This window comes from Mercenaria mercenaria, chromosome 4 (genome assembly GCF_021730395.1).
Source record: "Mercenaria mercenaria strain notata chromosome 4, MADL_Memer_1, whole genome shotgun sequence".
Taxonomy (NCBI): domain Eukaryota; kingdom Metazoa; phylum Mollusca; class Bivalvia; order Venerida; family Veneridae; genus Mercenaria; species Mercenaria mercenaria.
Window position 1 is genome coordinate 74138274 of NC_069364.1, and position 13524 is coordinate 74151797.

A 13524-nucleotide genomic window follows, 5' to 3' on the forward strand; every position below is an offset into this window, starting at 1 on the left:
CTATCACAAATGAAAAAAACAAACTTAACTAAGATATTACAGTTTGCCATGTAGAATTTGAACTGAAGATCTATATAAAAGGAACAAATGCTTTAATCCTAAATGCTAGCATGTTTGATTGGTGTTTTATATTTTGTCTTGCCTTGGCTTTAAATGTTATTCTCTTTATGTTCGAATGTAATGATATATCGGATGTTCACTGATTTTATCTTTGACTTTATAAAAATTTGAGCACTTTTTCAAATTTCTTTTTATAGTTCCAAGTTTTACTGGGATTGTTATATGGTAATGATGTTCTTTTATGTTAAATAAAGTACAGTTTCTTCCAGGGAGACCAAAAACATCAATTCTGTTAGACCAGTCTAAATAATTAAGAACGAGTTCTTATTGACGTTATCTACGTAGGACTGTCTGTCTGGTTAAATGTCGGCATTAATTCTACCGCATTGATACGCACGCATTGAATGTACTCATAGTATATTGTTTATTCAATACGTGCTTACATCTAACAGGGCTGATTTAATGTTGGAATCTGTTTACACAAGTAAAAGACTGAAAGAAATTCAAATTTTTAAGAGCAAAAGTCTGTATCTTTTTTCCCTTTCAATCAGTCTTCGCTCTAGGAAGGTACCATTGCTGCACCTTCAAAATAATCCACGTCTTTTTAATCAAATAGTTTACCTTTTATGACAAGGAAAGTGTCAATATTATGACTTACAAAATTAGATGGACTTGTCTTTTAAATTTAATGCTAGAATTTAATAATAAATAACATTTAAAATTGTATGCTTTTGGATTTCTGAAAATTTTCCGATTGTTGTAAGATGCAAGTAAACGCTAAAGCGGGACAAGATAATCAAAGGCAAAACTATAAGAAAACATTGCCGGGGCACATGGTCGCAAATGAGCGACATATTTGTGAGAATAAAATTTTGTTTGTTGTTAACCTGTGTTCCTTTCTTCAGTACCAGTACAAACCTGTTTTCCGATAAATCAGATGTTGAGGACGAATGATTTCAGACACAATGTATTTTATCAAATCGTCACGGAGAACATACGCCCCGCCTGAGGATCGAACTTATGACCCCGCGATTCTTAGATCCACGCTATCCCTACTGAGCTTAGCCAGCGAGCGACGGGAGAATATAATTAATCTGTAAGATACAGCTTAGCTATATATCATCAATACAAACACGCTTATCTACAATCATATCTGTTTTGCTTTTGTTAAAAGCTTTAACTTATACGTGTACCATACAAAATTGCCAAGATAGTATGAGTATTAACACTTCCTTAATAAAAAGGTATTTAGTAGTTTTCAGTTGTTCTATTTTCTTCTGATACCCCGATTGGTGTTTATTATAATATATCACGATCGAAATGATATAAGCCTGGGAGATGTGCCCAGCCTGCTAAAATTATTTTACCAAAACTATATAAAAGAACCCTGTTGTTTGATTTTTATGTCACGTCAAAGGCATGCGAAATCAACTTGCTTATATAAACGGATGTCTTGCATTTCTTGAAATAATGTAATGATAAATCTATAAAGATATATGTACACGGCAATGTATCTTTAAGTAGTAAACTAAACAATGATAAACTTACAGTTTCTTCAAATATGTCAAAAAGTGCGACGTGTTTTACTGCAATACAAATGTCATATACCAATAACTAACAAACGTATTTACAGGTGCGTAGATAGTTGGGTATTTTGTTATGTTAATAGTACCCGAAATTTTTAGCTTATGGATTTATAGTTCGGGGGTCAAAACCGTCTACCATGCACCCCTAGACTTTTTTCATAGGTACTGAATAGTTTGGCAGGATCAACGCTTCCAAAACAAAAATAAAATGTTCCCATGAGAAAACTCTTTTGAACTATATAAATTATGATTTCACTGTTTCCGTGGCAACCGCTCATTTTTGGAACGGACAACAATATAGGTGATAATTAGTCATAACAGTTTTTGTGATAAAGCAATAAAAATGGTGTAAAAATGGAACTGAGACATTGGCCTTTAACAGCAGCATTTCTATTTAATTAACAAATTTGCATATTCATGAATATTAATGAGAATGTTACAAATTGGCAACATTTTGTTTAAAAATACCATTTTTAAAGTTTTGAATCAATTTAAATGTACCAAACAGTTTTGATCTAGTCTTTCTCTGTTTTCTAAAACTCTTATGGTATTTTTTACAACAGACTAGGTCTGCTTAGCTAATTTGCATAAAATGATCTAATGCCACAAACAACAAATAAACATTTGAGACCACTAAAACTGAATAAAATCTAATTTATCAATGAAATAAAAAATGGGATCAATATTGTTCGCAGACATAGAGTAAACACTTAACTGAAGGAGGAATTATAATGTAACATACATTACACATGTCACGTTACCATTTCAACACCTTGTTTTATTGCATCATATATTGGGAAAATATTCTAGAAACATTATCAAGAGAAAAACTAAGAGAAACTAGGCATCAATCATAACAAATAAAGTTTGAATATCAATAAAATTAAAATTAGGTATCAAAGGCTATGATAAATGCATGACCTGGCTTTGTGTAAAGTCCAAACTGTAGCAAGACACTTGAGAGAATTTATAATAAAATGATACAAATTACTTCAGAATCAAAGTGTAATTAAATGTCATTCATAAAACATAAAGTGATTTTTGGGTGGCCTTTTCATTTTATAAATATATAAAGCAGCACATTATTTATAACCAACAAGAGAGTAAATATGCTATAATAAGTAACATTAAAGCGAAAATATCGTAAGTCACATCTTAATCAAGACGTGCAGAATGTGATTCTTGTAACACTGCTGCCTCAAAATGTGTGCAGTTCATAATTTTCAGATATTTCATCATGATTTTAGAGTCGGATTTTAACTAATCCATTCAATTTTAGTAACAGGACAATGTTTAAGCTAGTTTCTAGGACTGTGAGGGCAGTTTCAGATTTTACTACATCTTATGAACAGAAACAATCAAATAAAGTCAGCTATTATTTTTTTTTTGGTTGCGTTCTTATGCTTTCAAAGGATCATCTTGAAAAATATTTACTATCTCAAAAACAGTCTTTAAGTGCCATGTGTTGTGATGGTTGTAGAAAGTCGCCTCAAACTCAGTTGTTAGATTTTCCGGTCATTTTGGATCATGTTTATTAAAACGGAATTCCGCTTAAGCCGGTGCTTGGGAGCGTAAGGAGTGTTTCACACTTCATTATCTCTCATAAATAGACAGTGCTGCTTTACAACAGTGAACATTTAATTAATGAGCGTATAAATATCTTAATGGAATGCATATGTTTCTGAAAGTCAAAAACAAAATGCTTTATTTCTCAAAAAATGACTGCATACATACACTTCATAATCACACAAAACAAAGATAAATATCCATTAAAAACACATTTTCCACGAAAGGCAGCCTATTATCAGTGTATGGATGTTTGCAGGCATGTATACATAATTAATATATACAGAATATAAACATAGTACATAGTCGATGCAAAATGTAATTATCGACAACAATAATGAAACCATCAAATATAAGAACAATATTATTAAGAAACTGATACTAGTATAATTAAACTGATAGATACATTAATTCAAAATGAAAAAGGAACATTGAATGTGTAATGAATGTTTCAGATGACAAAAGGAAATAAAATTGACAGAATTAATACTTCAAAGTTTAAACAAATCATTGATATAATAATATTGATAACAATGATTCCAATTTCTTCCTGAATATTTCTAAATACAATAAAACACAGTGGTAAAGTATTTTAAACTCCGTTACGGAAAAATCTCATTGCTTGAGAAGTATGAAACTATACTATTTTGTAAGAATATTTAATAACTTGTTACTGAATGTTTTTATACTTTATAGACGATATCGATACAATAAAACAAGATTACTTGAATGGTGACGTAACATGTGTAAAGTATGTTACAAACAGATTCCTCCTTCTAATAAGTATTTACAATATATTTTCATATGATGCAACTCAAATAATCACCAGTTTATTGATCACAGTTTATTACATCACGCTGTTCAGTTTTATTTATATCTTGTTTTATTTTATGCAAATAAGCTGAAATACCTAATGTAGAAAAACATTATTTACCTTCAGAGTAACAAAATACTGTTTTAGAAAACACTTAGAGACTTTAAGACCAGATCAAAACCGGATTTCACGAACCTAATCACCAGTATTCGATATCAATGTGCAGAAGTGTCCATGGAATTTAGCGGATGCATCATATGTTACACAGTATCCTAACTAAATCCGAATTTTGTCATGAAGTAGTGGTAATATTTGAACATGTAAGCTTGTAATAAGAGCTTCACAAATAAGCATAAAATAAAAAGAAAACTTGTTTTGTTTTCAGCCTTCCCGCTTCGCTGTTGTAATCAGTTCTTCCATAGACATCAGTGTTACATTTTTCACAGAGCATCTCTCATATTTGCAAGACAACGTAAACATTTATCAGATTATTACTTTAAACTTAACATTAATTATTAATATTGTTTCTAATCACATTGCTCATTACAATAATTCCAGAATTGAATTTCATCCAAAAAGACCAACGCGCGACCGCCCTGTCTAAATGATAAAGAGCACTGTTTTACTCTCATACTTGCAAATTTGTATTTCTGTTCCACCTATATTTAGTTATCATTATAACTTCTAGCGTATATCTGTTTTTATGATCTCTACTGGGAGAGAAAACTCAACATATAGCTGTTGTTAAATGGCCTTGTTTATTTGTAAAACATGTCAGAGATAATCATTTAAGAGAAATAATTGTAATACAAATGTATAAACGTTGTACCGGAAATCATTTTTCTAGAAAACGGTTGGTGAAAACAGATGTATAAGATTAACGAATGGTAACGAAATGTGAAGGGTTCGTTCGAAATAGCCAAAAAGATATTTGCTAAATTTCTATCTGCCCTCTTAGCTTCTCTTTATGCTTCCCGAAGAGGGAGCATGTAGCCGCCACCTTGTCCGTCCGTCTGTCCGTCTGCCAAACTTCTTGTCCAGAGGATAACTAAAAAACTATTGAAGGTACCAAGTTGTAATTTAATACAATGACAGAGCTAATTGAGAGAAAGTGCAGTGACAAGGAACCATAACTATGGGTGGTCCCAATTTTAATAATCTCCCTTTTTTGAAAACCTTGTCCGGGGCACAACTCGAATACTATGTAAGGTATTGTAAGGTATTGACTTGATGCTTTACATATTGAGAGAGGTCAGTAAGAGAGATGACAGTGACAAATATGGTGGCTGATTTCTGCCATTTCCTGTTGTCGTGTTGGCGGGGCGAAAACACGACAGCATGAAAACACGACGTTTAGAGGGCGCGGCACGACATATTTATTTGTCGAGTTTTCGTGTTGGCGGGTATGAATATGTCGTGTTGGCGCCCTTTATTTGTCGTGATGTCGTGTTTTTGTGTCGGCGGGGCGAAAACACGACAAATATATTATTTGTCGAGTTTTTGTGTTTTCGCCCCGCCAAAACGAAAACACGACAACTTGACAAATACATTATTTGTCAAGTTTTCGTGTTTTCGCCCCGAGTTTTCGTTTTGGCGTCCTCTGCTTGACATGTGCACAACAATTATTGAGCTAAACACAACATAATTGCACGCAAACATATGCCATAACAACATGAGAATATAAGTTTAGAATGAAAATTGACTTATATTCTATGTATATTTCGGCGGAATACCATTTTTGTTACATAAAATAAAACATATCGAAAGACGAACGTCGAATATCAAACTTATTACTTCTGCCTTTTTACTCTAGATCTTCACCTGCATTTTATGTATTTTTTGATAATGACCAAATCTGATGTCTGTGTTTTTTGACATTTTTTGTTTTGTTTTTGTTTTAATTTTGATAATTCTACTCAGTATTACGGCGTTACAGTTCGATTACAAGGTCATACATGTTTACACGTTTTCAAACAAAGATTTCTCTACTTACAAAATGACCTTTCTAGTTTTTGATTATGTTTTGTTTTAGCTTGAGCTCACGTTTTTCTTATACAAGACACACTAAAATATGGAACCCTGAGTTTAAGTAACAAAACGCAATCTTTAATGTTTACAAACATGATGTTTACGAAAACGAACTGTAGCTGTTAGATACACATATGGAGGATATCACCATTATTATAAAATTACAGAATAATTTAATATTTGATATACCTGGTATTAATCCCATGACGACAATACATAATTACAATCAATTCATTGTATGTGTAGTATTCTATGATAAGGTTGTGTTCTGTCATACGTTTAATGTTTTATAAGAACAATATCATGAACAATATCATAATAATAATATCAAAGCCCTTATTAACGACGGAAAGTTAATCTTCATTGAGGCCCACCATTTTATACATATATTTCAAACATTTCCAAGTGGACACGCTCTGACCCACCTAACAGGAGGTGTTACCCCTTCCGTTCATAACCCCACTCGGCTCGCTGATGCCGCCTTCATTCTTAACTGGTGCCGCTCCCCCACCCAAATGAAATATTTCTGGAACCGGGTCTGTTATACATACGTTTCATATTCTTAAAACGATAACTGACATCTGACATATGTGTTTTTATAATCTCAGATCTCCTAATACAGCTTTAGTGAATATAAATAAATTCTGAATGGACGGTTCGTTCGAATAGAAAGAAACTTGCTTCTAAAACTCTTTTCCACTAGCTTGAAGTAACTATACGTTTTACAAAAGATGTCTGAAAAGTATTTTTCCTGTTTTCGTGTCTGCGGGGTGAAAACTCGGAACACACGAAAAATAAGATATTTGTCGTGTTTTCATGTTGGCGGAGCAAAAACACAAAATCTCGACAAATAAAGGGCGCCAACACGACATATTTATACCCGCCAACCCGAAAACTCCACAGATAAATTTGTCGTGTCGGCGCCCCGTTTACGTCGAGTTTTCGCGTAAAATTTGTCGTGTTTTCATGTAATTTAACCCCGCCGACACAACAACACGAAAACTCGACAAATTAGGTTTTTGTCGAGTTTTCGTTTTGTCGTGTTTTCGCCCCGCCAAAACGCCAACACGAAATGACAGAAATCAGCCACCATAGACAAAGAATCATAACTCTAGGACGTCACATTTTTTAATTATCTCTCTTTTTTGAATACTTTGTCAGATATGAAATTCATACTTTACATATCGGTAGATGTCAATGAGAGGGAATACAGTGACAAGAAACCATACTAATATCTCCCGTTTTGGAAACCTTGTCCGGGGCATAACTCGAACATTTCTTTCTTAAATTCGTTTGATGATCCTAATCAAAGTCTGACAAAAATACTGTCATGCTACTTGCAGACATTTATACATTACATTACCCACAACTTGTCACCTAACTTCATCAAATATCAAGTCTACGGCTTAATTCTGCAATAAATAAGTTCGTTTTCAAATAAAATACATGTTTTTCATTTGTCATATTTCCACCTCACAGGTACATTTCTCCTTAACACAAGCCCCTTGAATGAAAAGACCCCTATGCTACAATTATTTCTGGGAGCATCCATCGGTGTTACCGATCGCCTTGTCTTTTTTGTTTTTAGATGAATCAAAATGCTACAAATGAACGTTTTTAAATTATAATGATTGGTCGAATAGTTCCAAATCATCAGAGTATGTACAGACTGTGTAGATGATAAGCCTCAAGTTATTATGCGTCATATGGTTGAATTTGAAATACTGAAGCAGCGAACATGCTTTTAAAATAATAAGCAGAGTGCACACTCATTTTTTTTATTTCAAGTTTCACGTCTATAATTCGTTTCTTAGTAAAAATAAGCAATAATTGATAAATGCCAATGAATTATTCAGAACATTTATCGTCCCAAGAGAAAACTTAATAGCTTACTGTTTCTATTTTTCCGACATGAAATACATGCAGCTGTCTAACTTAGATATCTTTGACAGACCAACGTTAAGATGAAAAATAATTTTCAGTGGACGGCATTATTAGTAATGAAACCCAGTCAATATCAGAGGATTTTTAAAGTGCATGTGGAGGTTACTTTTTTAACTTGGCTTTTCCTTTTGGATATTAATCCTTGGCCTTTTCTGTGTTAGATAAGAAGATCGTATCAATAGTGTCTTAAATTATTGTCATTAAAGACATCGTGCGTACGTATGTATGTGTGTGTGCTAGTCTTTTCCAACATTTTAGTCATATAAACGACGGTGCCTACTTGTAGCAGTGAGCACAATGCCCAACTTTATACTGCTGCCTCACTGGAATATAACGCCGTAGACACGAGACATGATTTTTTTTAAATTAATCATATTTTATTGTATATATGTATACATATTCAATATACACACATACAACAAGCATACATAATTACAATCAATGTAAATATACAAAAGGGTTGGGCAAGAAGTTATAACAACATTATCGGGGGCCCTCCCCTGACAAAGCAGACTATGTTATTTAAAAATACTGTCGTTATGTGATATGTGTGAACAATCGCTTATCAAATCAAGAATTGGAAAAAAAGAAAATATACTATTGAACTGAACAAAAACAACAAAAAAACATTTATATATTAAAGAAAAACGAAAAAAAAAAGAGAATAAAATACAATACAATTGCCGCCGATCCAATAAAGATGCCACCTCCCCTGTCCAATGCGTTTCATGTATGTAATATTTTAGCAGTGGTCCATTCTATCTTGATGTACATCATTAAGATACAGAAAACTAAACAGTAAAATAGTACAATAATTATCAAAATCTCTTAGTTTCCTTTATGAAATGATGTACATGATGAAATAAGAGCCTATTTTGAGCATCGCTTAGGATGCCAATACCAAAAGTAATTTATTCGTGCTAAGTGGGTGGAACTGACGTGTATATATAAAAATATTTCCCCTATGATTGTTGTATTTTGGACATTTAAATAAAAAATGTTCTGCATCTTCTACTAAAGCACCACAGTCACATGCAGGATTTGGGATAAGGTGATTGTTATACAAATCTGAATTAAGGTTGCTATAATTGTTTCTAATGCGTGCTTGATGTATTGATGGTGAGCGATCGCCACTTGTAAAATATGATGGAACGATTAGTGGTTTGTATAAATCCTTGAGTTTTCTTTTGAAACTTGCTAATGAGTCTGATTCTCTAATATCTAAAGGTAATTCATTCCAGAGTTGTATTGCTGAAGGGATGACGGACTTTGAATATATTTCTGTTCTTCTCGCCATTGATACATAATTAACATTATTTCTCAACCAGTATTGATTTTCATATGCATTTTCGACTAAAGGGGAGAATAACTGTGATAAGTACAATGGCAATAAATGATGTTTTTCTTTGTATACTAATATTAATTTCTGAATCTTTCTTCTGTCCGCAAGAGATACCCATCCGATTTCTTTTAATAGTTTCTGAATAGATACTGATCTTGTTAAACCCGTTACAACTCTTGCAGCTTCGTACTGTATTTTTTCTAATATTTCCTTCTCATAATTAGCACAATTATCCCATAACAAAGAGGCATATTCCAGACGTGGACGTAAATAAGATATATATATTTGATTGAGGGTGAGGGATTTTCGTTGTATTGAAATTTCAACATTTTCATTGATCCTAAAATTTTCGAGGCAGATGAGAGTATAGTGGCGATATGTTCATGCCATGACCCGTCCAGACTAAAAGTGACACCGAGATGTTTATGATGTTCAACAAATGTTAGATGTACATTATCCAAATATAAGTTTGGGCGGTTTCTATTACAATAGGAACAAAACATAACTTCTGTTTTAGAAAAGTTAAAATTTATTAACCATTGATTGGACCATAACTTAATTTTGTGGAGGTCATGATTAAGAGTTTCTTCCATCGTATCTACGTTACTTGTTGATACGGCTAGAGAACTATCATCTGCAAAAAGTCTAGTAATACTTAAAAGTGAATCAGCTATATCATTTACATATATAAGAAATAAATGAGGTCCAAGGACTGAGCCTTGAGGAACCCCACCATGTAGACATTGTGACTCTGAAAAAGAAGTTCCGACGAAAACTTTTTGAGTTCTATTACTCATATAATTCTCTAACCAGTCTAACAAATTTCCAGTGATTCTACATTGTCGTATTTTGAAAATTAGTCCTTTATGCCAGACTCTATCAAACGCTTTGGATATATCACAAAAAGCAATACATGTGGATTCTTTATTGTCTAAAGCTTTGCATATTTGATTATAGATGTCAATCAGTTGATAAATAGTAGAATGGCATGGTAAGAAGCCTGACTGATTTTGGAATATTAGTGAATTGTCATGTAGATAGTTAAACATATGTCTGAATATAATACGTTCCATAACTTTTCCAACACAACTAATTAGAAAAATTGGTCTGTAATTCGACAGTTCATCTTTGTTGCCCTTTTTAAAAAGAGGCATAACGTGTGCTAATTTCCAACTAGACGGATATATTTTTTTCGGACATTGAACGATTATAAAGTAGACAAAGAGGTTTGCATAATGTTTTAGAAGTTACTTTTAACATTTTATGACTAATTTCGTCAGGACCGGAAGCTTTGTTAACAACTAATTTTATTAAAATGTCTGTAATTTCTTGTTCCTGTATTATAAAATTTTCAAGACTTGTCGGTGTTCTTAGTGAGAAGATAGGAAGTTCAGTATTTGTATCATCAACATTTGAAATAGACACGGAAAAAATCGTTAAGAGTATTTGCTTCATCAACATCTGACAATGAATAGTATTATTTTTGATTTTCAGAGGTGGTATACTCTCATTATTCGAAGAGTTATCCTTAACAAGCATTTTAACTGTACGCCAGTATTTACGCGGATTCGAAGTAATTAAGTCATTTAATGAAAATTCCAGATTATTATAGAAAACTTCTTTTGCGTGTTTTTTCATGTTATTTACGCGATTTCTTAGTTGTTTATATAAATGCCAGTCTGCAGTTTTGTTAGAATTCAGTGCTTTATGAAACTGCCTATCTCTTTGTCGCAAAGTTCCTCGAATTTCATAATTGAACCAGGGTTTGTCTTTTGGTCGAATCAACGCCATGTATGTAGGGATACATTGTTTTGCGAGTTCTAGAAATTTAGCAGTAAAGAAATCACAAGCATTATCTATACTTCCGTTATATATATCGGACCAATCTGTGTTTTGAATTAAGTCATTTAATTTAACAAAATCAGCTTTTTTATAGTTCCAAACTCTTCATTTAAACGGTTTGTTAGAGTCAAAATCTATTTTAAGGCATATGTATGTTCCAAAATGGTCACTAAATTCTTTCGGTGTTTCAAATATCCCTGAATCAAAAACATGAATATTATTTGTAACAGCAATAGGATCAAGTAATGTTCTGGAGTTAGATGTAATTCGAGTGGGTGAATTTATAAAATTGGCCAAATTGTTTAATAGCATTATTTCACGAAACTTGTGGTTTGATATGTTAAGCTGATCTTCATTTATATCGCCTACCATTATTAAGTTCTGTTTTGATTCTAAAGCTATTTCTAAACATCTATTCAGTTTGTCCCAAAATTCAACCGTGTAATGAGGTGGTCTATAAATTGTACATAAAAGATATGAATGTTTTTTATCTTTAATTTCTACCCAAAGTGATTCGGGAAGTATATTTTCTAGATTAATTAGTCTTGTAGGTCTTAAAAAAGGCGGAAATATAAACTAAAAAGCCCCCAGAATGACATGTAATATCCTTTCTGAACATGTAATCAAAGCCCGGTAGTTGTAATGCACTTGAATATTTGCATCCAACTTGGTTTCTGTTGATTTTTTATATAGTCAAATTTATTTCTTATACTACGAATATTTTGGTGAAGTATCGATAAACAGTTTTCGTGACTCATCATCGGACCTCGGTTTAGTTCGACGTCACCTGCCAAAAGTTATAAACACGTTATGTATCATAAAGAGTTGAAACCGGTATTTAGGTAATCGATCGATTCGTACAGCTGATTATTCATACAATTGTCTGATTATGCATGTTTGATGAACCGTGAAAAAGGCTGACAGACAGTATCATTCCAGTTATAAATGTCATATTCAAAGTTGCTCTTCTTACCGAGTTTGTTAGTTGAAACAACAGTTTACATACATAAGAATAGAAAAATGATACAATTTCCGTCAGGAAAAATGTCAAATATACAGTATATCTCTCATGGCCACGGACCAACTGCTGGCTGTTGTAAAATGACCTCACTGATGCCCGCTATGATACTAGATCATTACCCATGAGGCAATAAATTAATAGCAGACATATGCATGGCGAGCAAGCACGGGGTCGACAAGGAAAACAACACAGTGGACAGGAGACAGCGGCGACAAAACAAAATAAATGCGGCAATGTGTATCAAAAACAAAACAAAAACTAAAGTACTAATGTTTTGAAACATGATAGAAAGATTTCTTAAGGGTTAGATACCAATGATGTAGGGAAAGTATTATACATTTCTCTTATCACATTTTAACAGATCACTAAATATAAAACTGCATACAAAAAATCTATAGCGGGTTGACAGAAAAAAATGTCATTTAGATATAAAGAAGGACTCACATTATACCCACACTCCGTTCTGTGAGAACATTCTTGTGATTTTACATAAATCTCTTAGTCAATATATTTTAGACCACATAATAGACCTATAAGATTTTTATAATAATGTACAATAACTGTTACTGACATTTTCTTTAAATAAAATAATGCAGTTGAATCTAATAATGATATGATTTCCCACATAGTCACATTATACTGAAATCGGGCTGACCAGTCCTAGTATCCTCTTAATGCTAAACGCCAAGCGAGGAAGCTACTAGTACGTACCATTTTTACGTCTTTGGTATGACGCAGCCAGGAATCGAACCCATAACCTTCCGCACTCGAAGCGGGCGCTCTTCACCATTATTCTTGATCATTATTATTCGCCAATCATCAACATCTTCATCATCATCATTGCCCTTTGTCATTTTCTGTATTCGTCAACAATGATCAACAACTTTCTTTATCATCATCATTTTCATTCATAATCGTCATCGTCACTAAAGCATATGTCACATTACCTATTTTACTTTTGTCATCCAATACAGAATCGGAAGACAGTGTCTTAAACTCTGAATAATAATGTTATCATATTTAAGAAGTTCCTAGTAATAGTAAATGAAATCATTAGCGAAGATCAAATTATTCGTGAGCCTGACGGAATTGAACAAACATTCAGAAACTATTACGCCGGAGAACTTTGAAAATGTTTTTTTTTTTTTTTTTTGCAAAATCTTGATAAAAGCGTATGGACGTTCGATGCAAGTGACGACTTTTCAGAGTATGAAATTTTAACAAGGGAGATAACAAACTTGTAATCGAGATAAGAAACGCAGAAAAGCACCCGGGCTAGACTCAATTACATCCGAACATATAATTCATGGAGAGGATACCT